Source organism: Atractosteus spatula, chromosome 10, assembly GCF_055471065.1.
Source record: "Atractosteus spatula isolate fAtrSpa1 chromosome 10, fAtrSpa1.hap1, whole genome shotgun sequence".
NCBI lineage: Eukaryota > Metazoa > Chordata > Actinopteri > Semionotiformes > Lepisosteidae > Atractosteus > Atractosteus spatula.
Window position 1 is genome coordinate 9,871,633 of NC_142715.1, and position 12,228 is coordinate 9,883,860.

General features: G+C 39.1%; 1 non-coding gene across 1 annotated transcript; it reads right to left on the reverse strand.

Moving 5' to 3' along the window:
• Positions 1-2,683: 2,683 nt before the first annotated feature.
• trnay-aua (transfer RNA tyrosine (anticodon AUA)) lies at positions 2,684-2,771 on the reverse strand. The gene is given in 2 exon segments: positions 2,684-2,719; positions 2,735-2,771. It is a non-coding gene; the product is annotated as a tRNA-Tyr (tRNA).
• Between the last annotated feature and the right edge of the window lie 9,457 nt (positions 2,772-12,228).

Genomic DNA, 12,228 nt, shown 5'->3' on the forward strand with positions numbered 1-12,228 from the left:
CCTTCTTGAAGTTCGACACGTGCAAAGCACTCGTAATATCATAGGCGTTAAAGTTCGCTGAGTCTATTCGAGTCATGGTGTGTATCCCTGCCTATCATTGGGAGACGGGTAGCTTTTTTACACTCAGATTCCAATCTTCAATGCTTTGTGTGAGAGCTTACATAACTTTCATTTTCTCACATTTTCTGACGACTGTTCCAAAGGGGCACCCTGACAATTCTGAATACTTTTCAAAAATCTGCCTGCATATTTGATTATTGTCACTTCATTTAAAAAAAGTTCAATATTGATCATAACTAAAGAAAATAATGATCACGAACAAAAAAGGGATAAAGATGCGAGTCAATCTTGAATCTGAGCTCGGTGACACGGGCTTCTGTTCTGATATGGTTGTACAAGAAACAGGAGGAATCGCCAGTCTCCTGTAGAACGTGAGATGAATCAGGAGTGAGACATTTCGTATACTCGTGCATATGTCAACGCCTGAACTACATCGTAAAACTAACATTAAGTTGTCAGAGACATTCATTTATATACAAACAAGAGACAGACCAAGTAATAATTCTACATTAGTTCAGGTGGGTACACCTGAACTAACTAACAAACCTATTAATAATTCTACATTAACGTGTCCTACACTGATCAGACTAATTGACATGGTCTGATTCAGAGCCTGTGCAGTTCGTGCTAATTACAACAACGACAGTTCTTAACCCTCATCACCGAACTGAGCACAAGTTCAGCTGTTCTCCAGTTTTGTTACACATGGTTTTTCATTGCAAATGAGTTCAGAGCTGGAGCTGATCTCCAGACAATACAGTGTTTTGGGTAATTTGTCGAAATTCGCATGAGGGTGCAGACAACTTACCCAAGGTGTTTTCTATAGCTTTCAGGTGCAGTTCATTTATATTAAAGAATGTAAGTGGTATAAACGCAAGGAGTCAGACGGCAGTCGAACCTATAATTTTCTGATGCGAGGCCTGACGCGTTATTCATTACGCCGCTGACCCTGCTATTGTAGTGCTAAAAAAAACACGTTTTCTACATTTATGTCTGTTTAAAAATCACTCTCTAAAAAAGACAAAGGGTTTGTGTGTCGCGCTAAAATTCCGCTTCATTTTGAATGCAAATAAAAACCGTTTTATTCCAAGAAATCATAAATTTGTCACATCCTACATACTATACTTTTTAGAGTCCAGACTGCAAACCAACAGCTGACACTGGTCTTTTACAGAACCGTTTTGATTTCCTCTACTTTGTCCCCGTGACGTCATTGTCCTGCTCGCAGCCGAGCCCAACACACGTCTGGTTCCTGTCGCTGGGCGTACACCCTGTGGTCCATGCGGGTCCTAATACCCCAGTACAAGAACGGGGACACTAAACTGTAAACAGGTGCCGTCCTTCGGCTGAGACGTAAAACCGAGGTCTTGACTCTCTGTGATCATTCAAGAGAATGGTGGTGGTGGAGGGGAGTCCCCATTACCTGTAAAGCGCATTGAGTGGAGTATCCAGAACAGCGCTATATAAGTGTAAATGATGATAATGATTAATATTATTATTATGATGTAAAATGCAATAAAAAATGAAAAAAATATCAAACTTTGATTCAAAATAGATTAATGTAAAAACTGATAAAGCTTATGTTTTTTTCAGGGCTATATCTACTTTTTTTTTAAAAAGCGAAGTCTGTCGCGATTGTGAAAGTTAGAGAAGGTGTAACAGCGGGTGCCTTCATATCGCGAGCGTCAGTCTCGCCCGTAGCTGCGAGAAGGTTAAAAGCGCACAATTGAGCTGTCTTTCGTCAAAGTAATTGCCGGAGCAGTAAGACGCAAAGCACCATCCAGCAGCTGTAGACGATGTTCGGGGAAGAGCTAATTCTGTTTTTAGCACAGGGAGTGAGAATGAGCTCAGTCCGGCTCCCAGCACAATCCATCCTGGTTTGGTTACAGTGCGTCTGAGGCTCTTTGGATAGTAACGTAAAAAAAAACAACTGCTCACATCGTGTGACTTCCACGAAAGGAAGGAAAAGTATCACTTAAAAAAATCAGAACTGAAGATTTGGATCCTGGGCCTCAATTTGATCAAATTATTAAAATAATAATTATCAAAATATCAGACTGTGTTTCTGCAACATTTCGTGCACAGTACGCCATTTTAATCTAAAATGGGCTTTACACGCAGTGTGGGGTATTTTCCCCTTTTATATTTTTGCCACTTTATATCGAACCTGATATACTCCCAGAAGGGCACAGTAGCTTATACTTAATAAAAATGTACAATTCGCCACTGGTATAAACAGATGTGTGCCGTGTTTGCCTTTGTTAGCATTTGTATAAAAAATAAGTTCACAATACGATAAAAACACAGAAAGCACAAACTTTATAATACAACGATACAAAATCAATACCAAATCATTATGCCAATTAAGTACCTATCCTTTGAAAACAGAGAACACCTTTATATCTACAAAAAAACTTGACATTGGTATGCATTTTTGGATTACAAAGCAGACAGTGTAGTCCCTTAATTCAAAGATCAGATCTTGGCCAAAACAAGACAATAAGACGTGGGCTGAATTCGGAACAGGAACCTCTACTTCGTCGTTTATAGAGCTTTTGATCAATGTCTGATTGAAACAGATTCGCTTTTTTAACTCTTTGATCAAAGTACACAGAAAGCACCTTCCTGCGAGCCGGAATCGAACCAGCGACCCAAGAATACGCCGCTGATTTTTCTATAGTCCTCCGCTCTACCAACTGAGCTATCGAAGGAATGTCAACTATTACTTTCTGGCACATACTGCCCAATGTAGTGAAATGTTCCGGGTGATTTAAATCCCAGTTCAACATCAAGTTTCCAACTCGTTTCCTTAGTCTTGTTTACCTTGAATTTAAGCCATGAACCAGGATTCTACTGTATAAACTTCCAGGGATATTACAAAATGTTTGATGGGGCATCAATCATTCCAGTCGGAAATTGACTCCTTTTTTATTCTCGAGAGATCATATTAAACATTTCATTAGTATCGAGAGGAGGATCACCATGAGACACAAAACAAACAGTTTCTTTCTGTCTATTAGAAAGTAGCGTTTGTGCTACATTAATAATATTTTCGTGGAAATAAAGAAGTTGTAAATTTTAAAATTTATATTTGAATCGAAATGTGGTTTTGAGTTAAATATTAGCGTGTTCATGTAATTAGTTTGTGTTTGTCATTACTATATATATATTGCCATGTTACTAGAATTTGTAACTGAAGTTTACTAGTTGTGCTTTTTATGATGATTAGACATTTGTTGATTACAATATTGTATATAATCTATAATTTGAACTACATATTTTTCAGGTGTGAATAATTGTATATTTTAAGAATACATTTCTAAAACAAATCATTGGCTTTATTTACTAGTTTCTACACCTATAAAAATCTTTCTTTGATGTATAATAGACCTTTAACTATATATGTATTATAGTCTTCTAACTTTATCCGTATAATAGAACTCCAACCATTTATGTATAATAAACATATAATCATAGATGTCTAATTGACGTATAACGATATACGTATATTAGAATTTCATTCTAGACCAGTTACGGAGCACATTTACACGTCTAAGGTATGCGTTTAATAGTCGTATATTCTACATCTTTTGCCCACTGGGATGTGCCGATTTTAACTTAGCAAACCAAGATACACATTTTCTAATGAAGCCTTAATTAAAAGACAGTTTGTTTCTCGAAAGCGTGTTATGTAAAAAAAGAGAAAAACGAAAATATATGGATGACAATCTTTCAAAGCTGAAGATGTTACTTTTGAAAAATTGACATTTTATGTATGCAGATGCATTCGCTGGTTTTAGAACTTTGCTGTACTTCCTGAATCATTTTCAGTATTATAAACTGGGTGTAGATTTTTCTTTCAAGTTAGGACGCCAGTGTGTACATGTGTTTGATTTTCGTTTCACTGATTCTCATTGAAGATTTGGGAATTAACGACGAAAGAATCAGTTGCCTCGGAAAGCAGAAGGTTTGGTTCTCAACGATATTGAAGACACGCCCATGTAGAGCAGCGGGTGATGTTTTGTACTATAAAAGACCAAGCCCTCAAAATGACGTCTGCGTTTACCGTTTAGACTTTTCATCTCGGGCGCACTTTTAGAAAGCAAAGATAGAGCAGTTGTGTTGAATCGCCACATGACAGCTGTCAGCAGAGTGGCGCAGCGGAAGCGTGCTGGGCCCATAACCCAGAGGTCGATGGATCGAAACCATCCTCTGCTATGTACACTTTATGCACGATTGATAAGCACACCATCAATTTAATGAAGTGCATTAAAACTGTTTTTTTTTTCTCTCGTGTGTATGCAAGCTTTACACTTAAGGTACTCTTTCATCTTTACCAATAGCAGATGCCCAAGTGTATCTTTGGTTGTTCTGCGATCCTTCATAGTTTCCTCAATTCCTTCAAATGAACATCCATATCAAAGCAATTATGTATATATATATATTACAATTAAGGTACATATTAAAAATATCAACGCACATTTGTACAATGCTCATTTAATAATGATTGTCAAGGATTGTCAAGTTCTCCAACAAATCTGTGTAAAAATTTTAAAATATTTTTGCTAAGGATACAACGGGTGTATAGATGAATTCTCCCAACAGCCAGTTAAAGAAAAATTCCACACGTGAAGATGGTTTTCTTGGACATTGACTTAGGTACTTAATTGTTTACTTGTTGTAGTTGCACACGAGTAAAACACAAAGATTTCCTGCAACATTCAAGAGGGTTTGCGAAGAAATCCCTTCAATTTTAAGTGGAGATTTTGTTTAAATCATCACAATCTGAAGCGCATCCCTGAGTGCGTTTGACCCACCAGCCCTTTGTTTAACAGCTGCACAAGGACACATTCCGGTTGCTTTTCACAAATCACTGGCATTTTTTTGCAGCATTTCTTCTGTCCTGAGAAGCAAGATTTGTATTTTATCTTTCAGAAGTTGTATGAATTTCTTGAAGTTCAGAAACAACTTGTTCCAGAAAAGAAATGAACACTTGCTTCAAAGTAAATCAAGATGTATGTGTCTCTTGCTGTATGTGCTCTTATCTGTCCATCTCTCTCTCCTCTTCTGTCACTCTGGCAGTCTGTGCAGAGTTTCTGAAGGAGGTGTAACACCACTTGGAAAAGAAGAAAAATTCTCAGGAAAATTCTCAGGCAGAATAAAAAATCATTATTCTCTTCTCAGTCAGATTCACAGCTCAGACTCACACTCAGACAGGATCTCAACTCTGTACTGCTCTCTATCCTCACAATCCAGAACCAGAAGATATTCAGACAATCAGTGCTGCTACATGAACAATATCAGACAGAACAGCGTGGACTCATGTCACTTTTCCCCCTTTTATCCTTCCTCCCAGCCCTCTTAGAGACATAAAAGAGCTCCTGGTTCTCCTCTCTGTGAACTGGGCTCAGGGGTCACTGATCTGGCAGTTGTGGGCTCTGATCCAGGTCGAAAGCAAGAAGGTTCTATTAACGCTTTCCAGGACTTCCAGCCCTTCAGTATTACTTTCTTTACTGTATGTCAGCCACCCAAAATGTTTATAAATGTTTTATAACACATATGAGTGTGGAATTATCTTATTATTTATATATAGTATTTATGTAATAAACACCAATAGTGACTCTATGATCAGTATATTGATTATTTGTAGCCGATGGTCCGATGGTCGTGTCTACAATAGTGACCATTTGACCAGTCTGTAGCTCTGAGCAGTGGGACTCAGATCACACAGAAGACCTGTCTGTGTGTGATTCCATACCAGCCCTGGGATTCAGCTACTCTCACAAATGTCTCATAGACCGTCTTATACATTTACAATTAGATGAAGTCATGTAACAGTTTTACAGATTATTTAAATAATCAGACAGCAGTTTTGGCAGTGGACACATCTCCACATGGGGGAAAGAAACTGAAATATATGTGCTCACTGTAAAGTAGGAAGAGGTGGTCAGACAAGCAAAACAACTTTGCAGATAATGTGAAGTGACATTGTTTTGTGTCAATCAGCTCACAGATTTCACTTCATGTGCCTTAAGCTGTGCAATTTGTAAGGTTGTTGAATGAGATTGATTTCTTTACAAGCCCAGTCAATTGCCAGTGGAGAGCTTGCCGACACACACCTTCATGAAGACTCTCTTTAAGATTTCATTGTCACGTCGCCTCCTTTGCATACAATAGTAGCTCCGACACTAAGAGAAAGGATGAGAAATGGCGTTTATCAAGCGATTGCAGTGTTTGTTTGACTGAGGATCCTTGTGTGCTGAACTGGCCTCTGGAGAAGTGTAGTGCAGTAAAACAGAAGGTATGTGTCACTCAAGATTTTTTTAAAGCAACAAAAAAAGTGCTCGGAAATATTTTACAAGAATGAAACCTTACATTCACCTAAATAAACATTCACCCTCTACATTAGCAGAGAACAGTAGGACACTGTGTCACTGGACACTGTGTTAGAGAGGCCAATCTCTTCTCCCTCATTATGCAGGCTTACCCACTCATGATGAACTGTCCTCCAGCGATACTCAGCTGCCATAATCGACACAGACATGACATTCATGTACATATTATACCTTAATATGGCACTTATTTACAATAATTTGATCAAAACAACTGGTGAAAAAATAATAATCAAATATATCTTTCCTTCTTTTAGTAGATAAAGAATTAGTCCAAAAAAGAAGCATTTATTCCTTTCCTCTCCTACCAGCCCTTACAAGTCACCCAGTTTTTAATTTAGAGCTGGATTAAAGCTCTAGTCTCTTTGGGGGTGTGAGTTGGAATCCCACTGCTGCCAAATATCTCCAACTATCTCAGTGTTAAGAAGCAAAAAACACATATTTGCTGCAGAAGGAACAGGAGAATTTGTGCCATTCAGCCTTATAGCGTGATGTCATTTTCTCATGCTCATTTCTAGATGCTTGTGATCGAATCTATGATTCTTATGAGTGTGCTCACCCTCCATAAAGGTAGCACAGATATAATGTGCCACGTTTTCAGAGAATCGCATTAAGTGCAGGTCAGAAGAAGGCGACAAAGTGTCCGCTAGGCAGTTCAGCGATTTCAACGGTGTTCTCTGTTGTTTAGGTCCAGAATGACACCTGTTACAACCAGGAAACACACAGTGTCAGGCATCAAGAAGACTTCCCAAAACCATGATCCTCTCCTTGATCTGGTGATGGCATCCAGACATTTCCTGCAACAAAGCCAGGATATGGTCTTCAACAACACGAGTGAAAAGCTAATTCCCAACCTTTGCAATCCTTTGCAAAGAAGGACCGCATGTGCTCAATGTTAAATGCACTGTTCATTATTAATAATAATAATCTTTACATTATATAGCACCTTTAAAGCTGGCTTTTCAAAGCGCTTTACAGAATCACAACAATAAAGTTAAAAAAATACACAAGATAAGCAGGATGAGAATAAACAGTTAGAGGAGACAATAGATGGTGGTATTAAATACAGTAGGAACAGAGGGGTAAAGAATAGTTCATTAAAGGCTCTTCTAAAGAAGAGGGTTTTGAGTCTGGATTTGAAGGAGTTTAGAGAAGGTGACTCTCTGATATCCTCGGTGATAAAGATCCAGAGCTTTGGGGTAAAACAGGAGAAGGCCCTGTCACCCATAGAGTGTAGATGGACGGGGGAACAGATAGGAGACCAGAATTAGAAGAGCGAAGGTTGTGAGGTGGGGAGTAGGGCGATAACCCAGACAGGTACTGAGGTGCCAAGCCATGGGGAGCCTTATGGGTGAGCATGAGGATTTTGAAGTTGACAGGAAGCCAGTGCAAGGACTCCAGGACAGGAGTAATGTGATCACAGTCCAGTGCTAATTTCTTTCTTGTGGCTGCTGGTTCATTTTCAACTGTGGACTCTTAAGAAGTCCTTTATTTGACTTGATCAACACCAATCCCTAGAGGATTTTGAAAGGTTGAATCAAAATGATACATGACTCTGGTGGGACTTGAACCCACAACCTTTGAATGACTTCATTCAATCAAGGCCTAGAAGTCCAATGCACTCACCATTGCGATACAAAACAGCTACAGAAAGCTGTAACTCATGCTTCTCCCGTTGTCTTTAAATTAAGCTCCATAAATATTGACAATGAGTGGCCTGTTGTCTACGAAGAGATACCGCTGGGATTCGCACCCAGGATCTCCTGGTTTTTAGTGAGGCGTCTTAACCAGCTAAGCAACGGTGACAAACCTGCTAAATGTTATCCACAACTTCAAACTCCTGTGAGAAACAGGCACCTGCAGTGTTTCGTCTGCTGGCTCAACACATAATCCTTTTCGAAGTTTAAGGAGAGGATTTCTTTGTCAATTCAATTAAACATTTTAGAAATGCTGAACGATTGATGTGTTTCACGCGCAGAAATATTTTATCGTTACGTACTTTTTCTATGCAGTTAGTTCTCCTTCAACTCCGCCCAACAACAGAGGTCGTTTTAAATACAGGAGTAAAGGCACATTGCACATCTGCAAAACATCACGTACAGGTTTAGGGAGAGCGACATCAGTTATTGGAAGGTTGGAAGTTTCGGGTCACTTTTTTATTATAGATTCAAGCAGCCCTGAATACCTTTTCAAGAAACATTTCAGAATCCCAGTCACATCCTGTATGATTGCAACACAGGTCTACAGTATACAATCAGAATACTGTTTGTGCATTATATAAAACACACCGCCCAAAGCATTTCTAGAACAGAAATTACATGTTTCTGAATGTGCCCTCCTTTATAAATAAAATAAAAGGTCTGAAGCCTGCTCCAAAGAAGCACTATATTCAGAGCTGACAAAGATGTGATAGGAAACATCTCGGAAAACGAAGATGCAGTCATTTCCACGCGTCGCACAACAAGAGCTGAACCCACCCGACGTTCTCCAAAAGAGTAAGGTGTTGGGAGTGTGGCTGGGTGGTCTATGTGCTGGGTTTGTGCTCCATTTTCTTCGCTGGGTTAGGTTTGAATCTTGCCGCTGCTCAGTGTTGGTGGGTTAAGACCTTCCTTCTATTGCGACTTCAATGGGTAAAAGCTTTGCTTGACAGTCTGTCGAGAGACTGAACTAGGTGTTTCAAGATAGTCTTTGTCAGCTTAACATCAAGGCATGAAAAAGCCTCATTTTGTGTTCCCAACAGCAATGCTCTTTGGTCCCTTCAGCATTATGCAGGGAACAACATCTGCCGTGATCACTTTTGAGTCAGTGTGAATCGTAGTGTGCCGCAATTGTTTTTAAAATTGGTTTTGTAGGCATGGTGCATTTGTCTGTGAAACTTGAATGCTGTGGTTTTTCACGCAGAATCATTGGCAGGAGCAAAGCTTATTCAATCTTTGCGCACAGCGCTCCATCAGAAATACTTTGTCCAAGTTTTGAAGAGATTGTGGGATTCTCTGCACGCGTTTACATCACGTACCTCAGACAACACCACCATTCGATGGGAAATTGATTCTGCTTCTTGCAGTTGTTCCTGTGGTTGCAGTAGTTACAAAGTCTCACTTTCCTCCACCTTCTGCTATAGTATTCGCTGGGTGAGCTTCATCATTTGGCTCAGAAAGGTCAACTGTGCTTCGGAAAAAATCAGCTGCAGTGTCGTTATTTTGTCGGTGAGTATGGCTGTCTTTTAAAGCACATGAAAAACACGAGTTTGTGGATTTCTCCAAATAGCAATGAATTCAGTTGTGCAGTGCTTTACTGCTTTCAGAGGGTCTTTTATCGATGCTGCTATAGTAGAGAAGTAACATAATCACAAACGCAACCATTTGTGCTGGCTGTTTCACTAAGTATTAAGCTTTTTCAACTATCACATGATTTTAACTAATATAACATCATCTCCAGGAGAGCACCTCGCACTGCTCACTGAGCTGATGTACAGAATGTGCCCATTTCTCAAAAATTAAATATCATCTGAACTGATTTTTTCTATTTTAAATGCTTTCCTACTCTTTTAATATTTCAGTTAAATCTTGAAGTACTTTCCATTGATATTAATCCTAGTCCCGATGAACGATTCCGGGACATGGTGTACCTTAAATAATGTTCTAATAGGTTTCAGTTTGGAAAAGTGCGCTCTCCAGAAGCTACCGAAACCTCTAATGGTCGCACAAAGCTTAATGCATTAGCAACATTTGGGGTTGAAAAAGAATATTACTTGCTATGAATACGAACACTGTTACAGGAGGCGCGTAAGGACTATTTTAGCTCAGATCATCAATTTATCTTACATTTCTACTCCATTAATATCGCTATTGAGTGCTAAAGGTAGGTCCTGGCAATACTTCATGAGATCTTCTTAAGAAAACGTAAAAAATATATTTCCAGTGCTGCACAAAAAGTAAAAAATACTGATTATGTGCAACTGATAAAATCTCTCTTCCAGGGATGTTGTAGCCACATGCAAATTACTTTATCAGCTTTAAAAGTTTCCTTTGCATTTATAAGACGATCAGCATGACACTCAAAACATACCTGTATTCAGTAAGCGCTGAGTCTGCTGGCTGAGATAGTTGCCTCCTCACACATAATAGCAGCCCTGAAGCTAAGATAAATGAAGAGAAATTGCTTTTATTGGGCACTTTTCATATCCGATGAGCTTGACATCTCCCAAGGGTGACGGAGTTCTTTTGCGACACTGCTTTTCCCTTTTTTCTTCTTTCTGTACTCTGATGGAAAAAAAACGAGAAAGCATGTAAGGGAAAAATGTATTTTTTTCATTGAGAAAATGTGCACCAGGAAATGTTTGGTTTTGAAGAAGTGATTTAACATGATACATGACCTAATTTACTGTAGCAAATGCAAGGTCTGCTTTACTACAAGAGAGAAGTAGAGTGAAGATGTTATAATTTCACTGCGTTGTTGAAGTAAACATCTTTTTCTTTGAATTCTAAATCAATCAGAATTTCAAAGTGACACACAAACCCTTTGTCTGTATTAAAGAGATGGTATTTTAAAACTGATGAAAATGTAGAAAACACGTTTCTCACTTAGAAATTTTAGATGGGATGGTGTATTACTAGTTGCAGTGCTGAACTCACCATGGTGCCATTCAGTTACATGATTGGCCAGTGGTTTAATGGATAACGCGTCTGCTTTTGCATCATGAGATTGTAGGTTCGACTTCTACCGGGTTCGTGTGATTTTAAATCAGGCTCCTCAGAAATAGATGTCCATTATGTGAATGAACCACACCTGAAAGCAAACGTTGGTCGGGTTTCCTTCTTTCCAGCATGAAATAGCAAATCGTTACAAAAAGCACCAGCTAATGTCCAATAGCGTTAGTCATTTTAATTAACATGAATATACTGTAAGGTCTTGGTACATGGGAGTGGATTTCATCCACAATTTAAAAAAGGGCAAATTATATTTACAGGCTTCAGACACTTTTTAATACAAAAGTGACCTAAAACTCTGTAACTTTCAGGTTAGTTTGAACCTGTAATTAAAAAGGGGCCTGAAACTTCCATTCTGTGATGTAACTGTCTCTAAAGTCGGATGTGATGTTTCACGGATGTGCAGTGTGCCTTTTCTCTTGTCTTGTTCAAAATGACTTGCTGTGTAATTTCCTGAATGCGTGTCCTGTACTGCTCTGTTATTTCATTTAGATTATCTATGTGGTGTACAGATAAAATCAAACTGCATGGTCTAATTTCCAGGTTCGGCACCAGCTGAACCTGAACATACATCAGCCGATCTCGACATGATTTGAGCACACAACCTTTTGATGTGGTATCAGATGCACTACTGTTGCACCACGAGGTCACTCCCCATAAGGGCTTTTAATTCCCGCAAGGAGAAAAATCAGCGTCCCTGAAAAAGATTTTTTTTTTCATTCTCTCCTGTGAGAAGCGCCGCTCTTCCAACGAGGGTTTCTTCTTCCCAGACCACAGATTATTCTTCCTGTCCGGCTCTCACACAGAGAGCAGACACACTGTCTCCACTAATGTGTTTACTACATCTATAGATCTGACCTCCTTACAGCCCTGATATTCCTGGACAGGATCCCATATTGAGCAGTATTTCTCGCGTTCTGAACTTACAGTGTGTACACAATGTACTTTATACACAAAGTAAGTGTTTTCGTAACTCTTGGATGTTTTGTGAAAATGTTACTGGCATGCCAAAATCGCCCCCTCAACTGAACAGTCCCACCCCCCTCAGAATTGGATAAAAGGTTTGG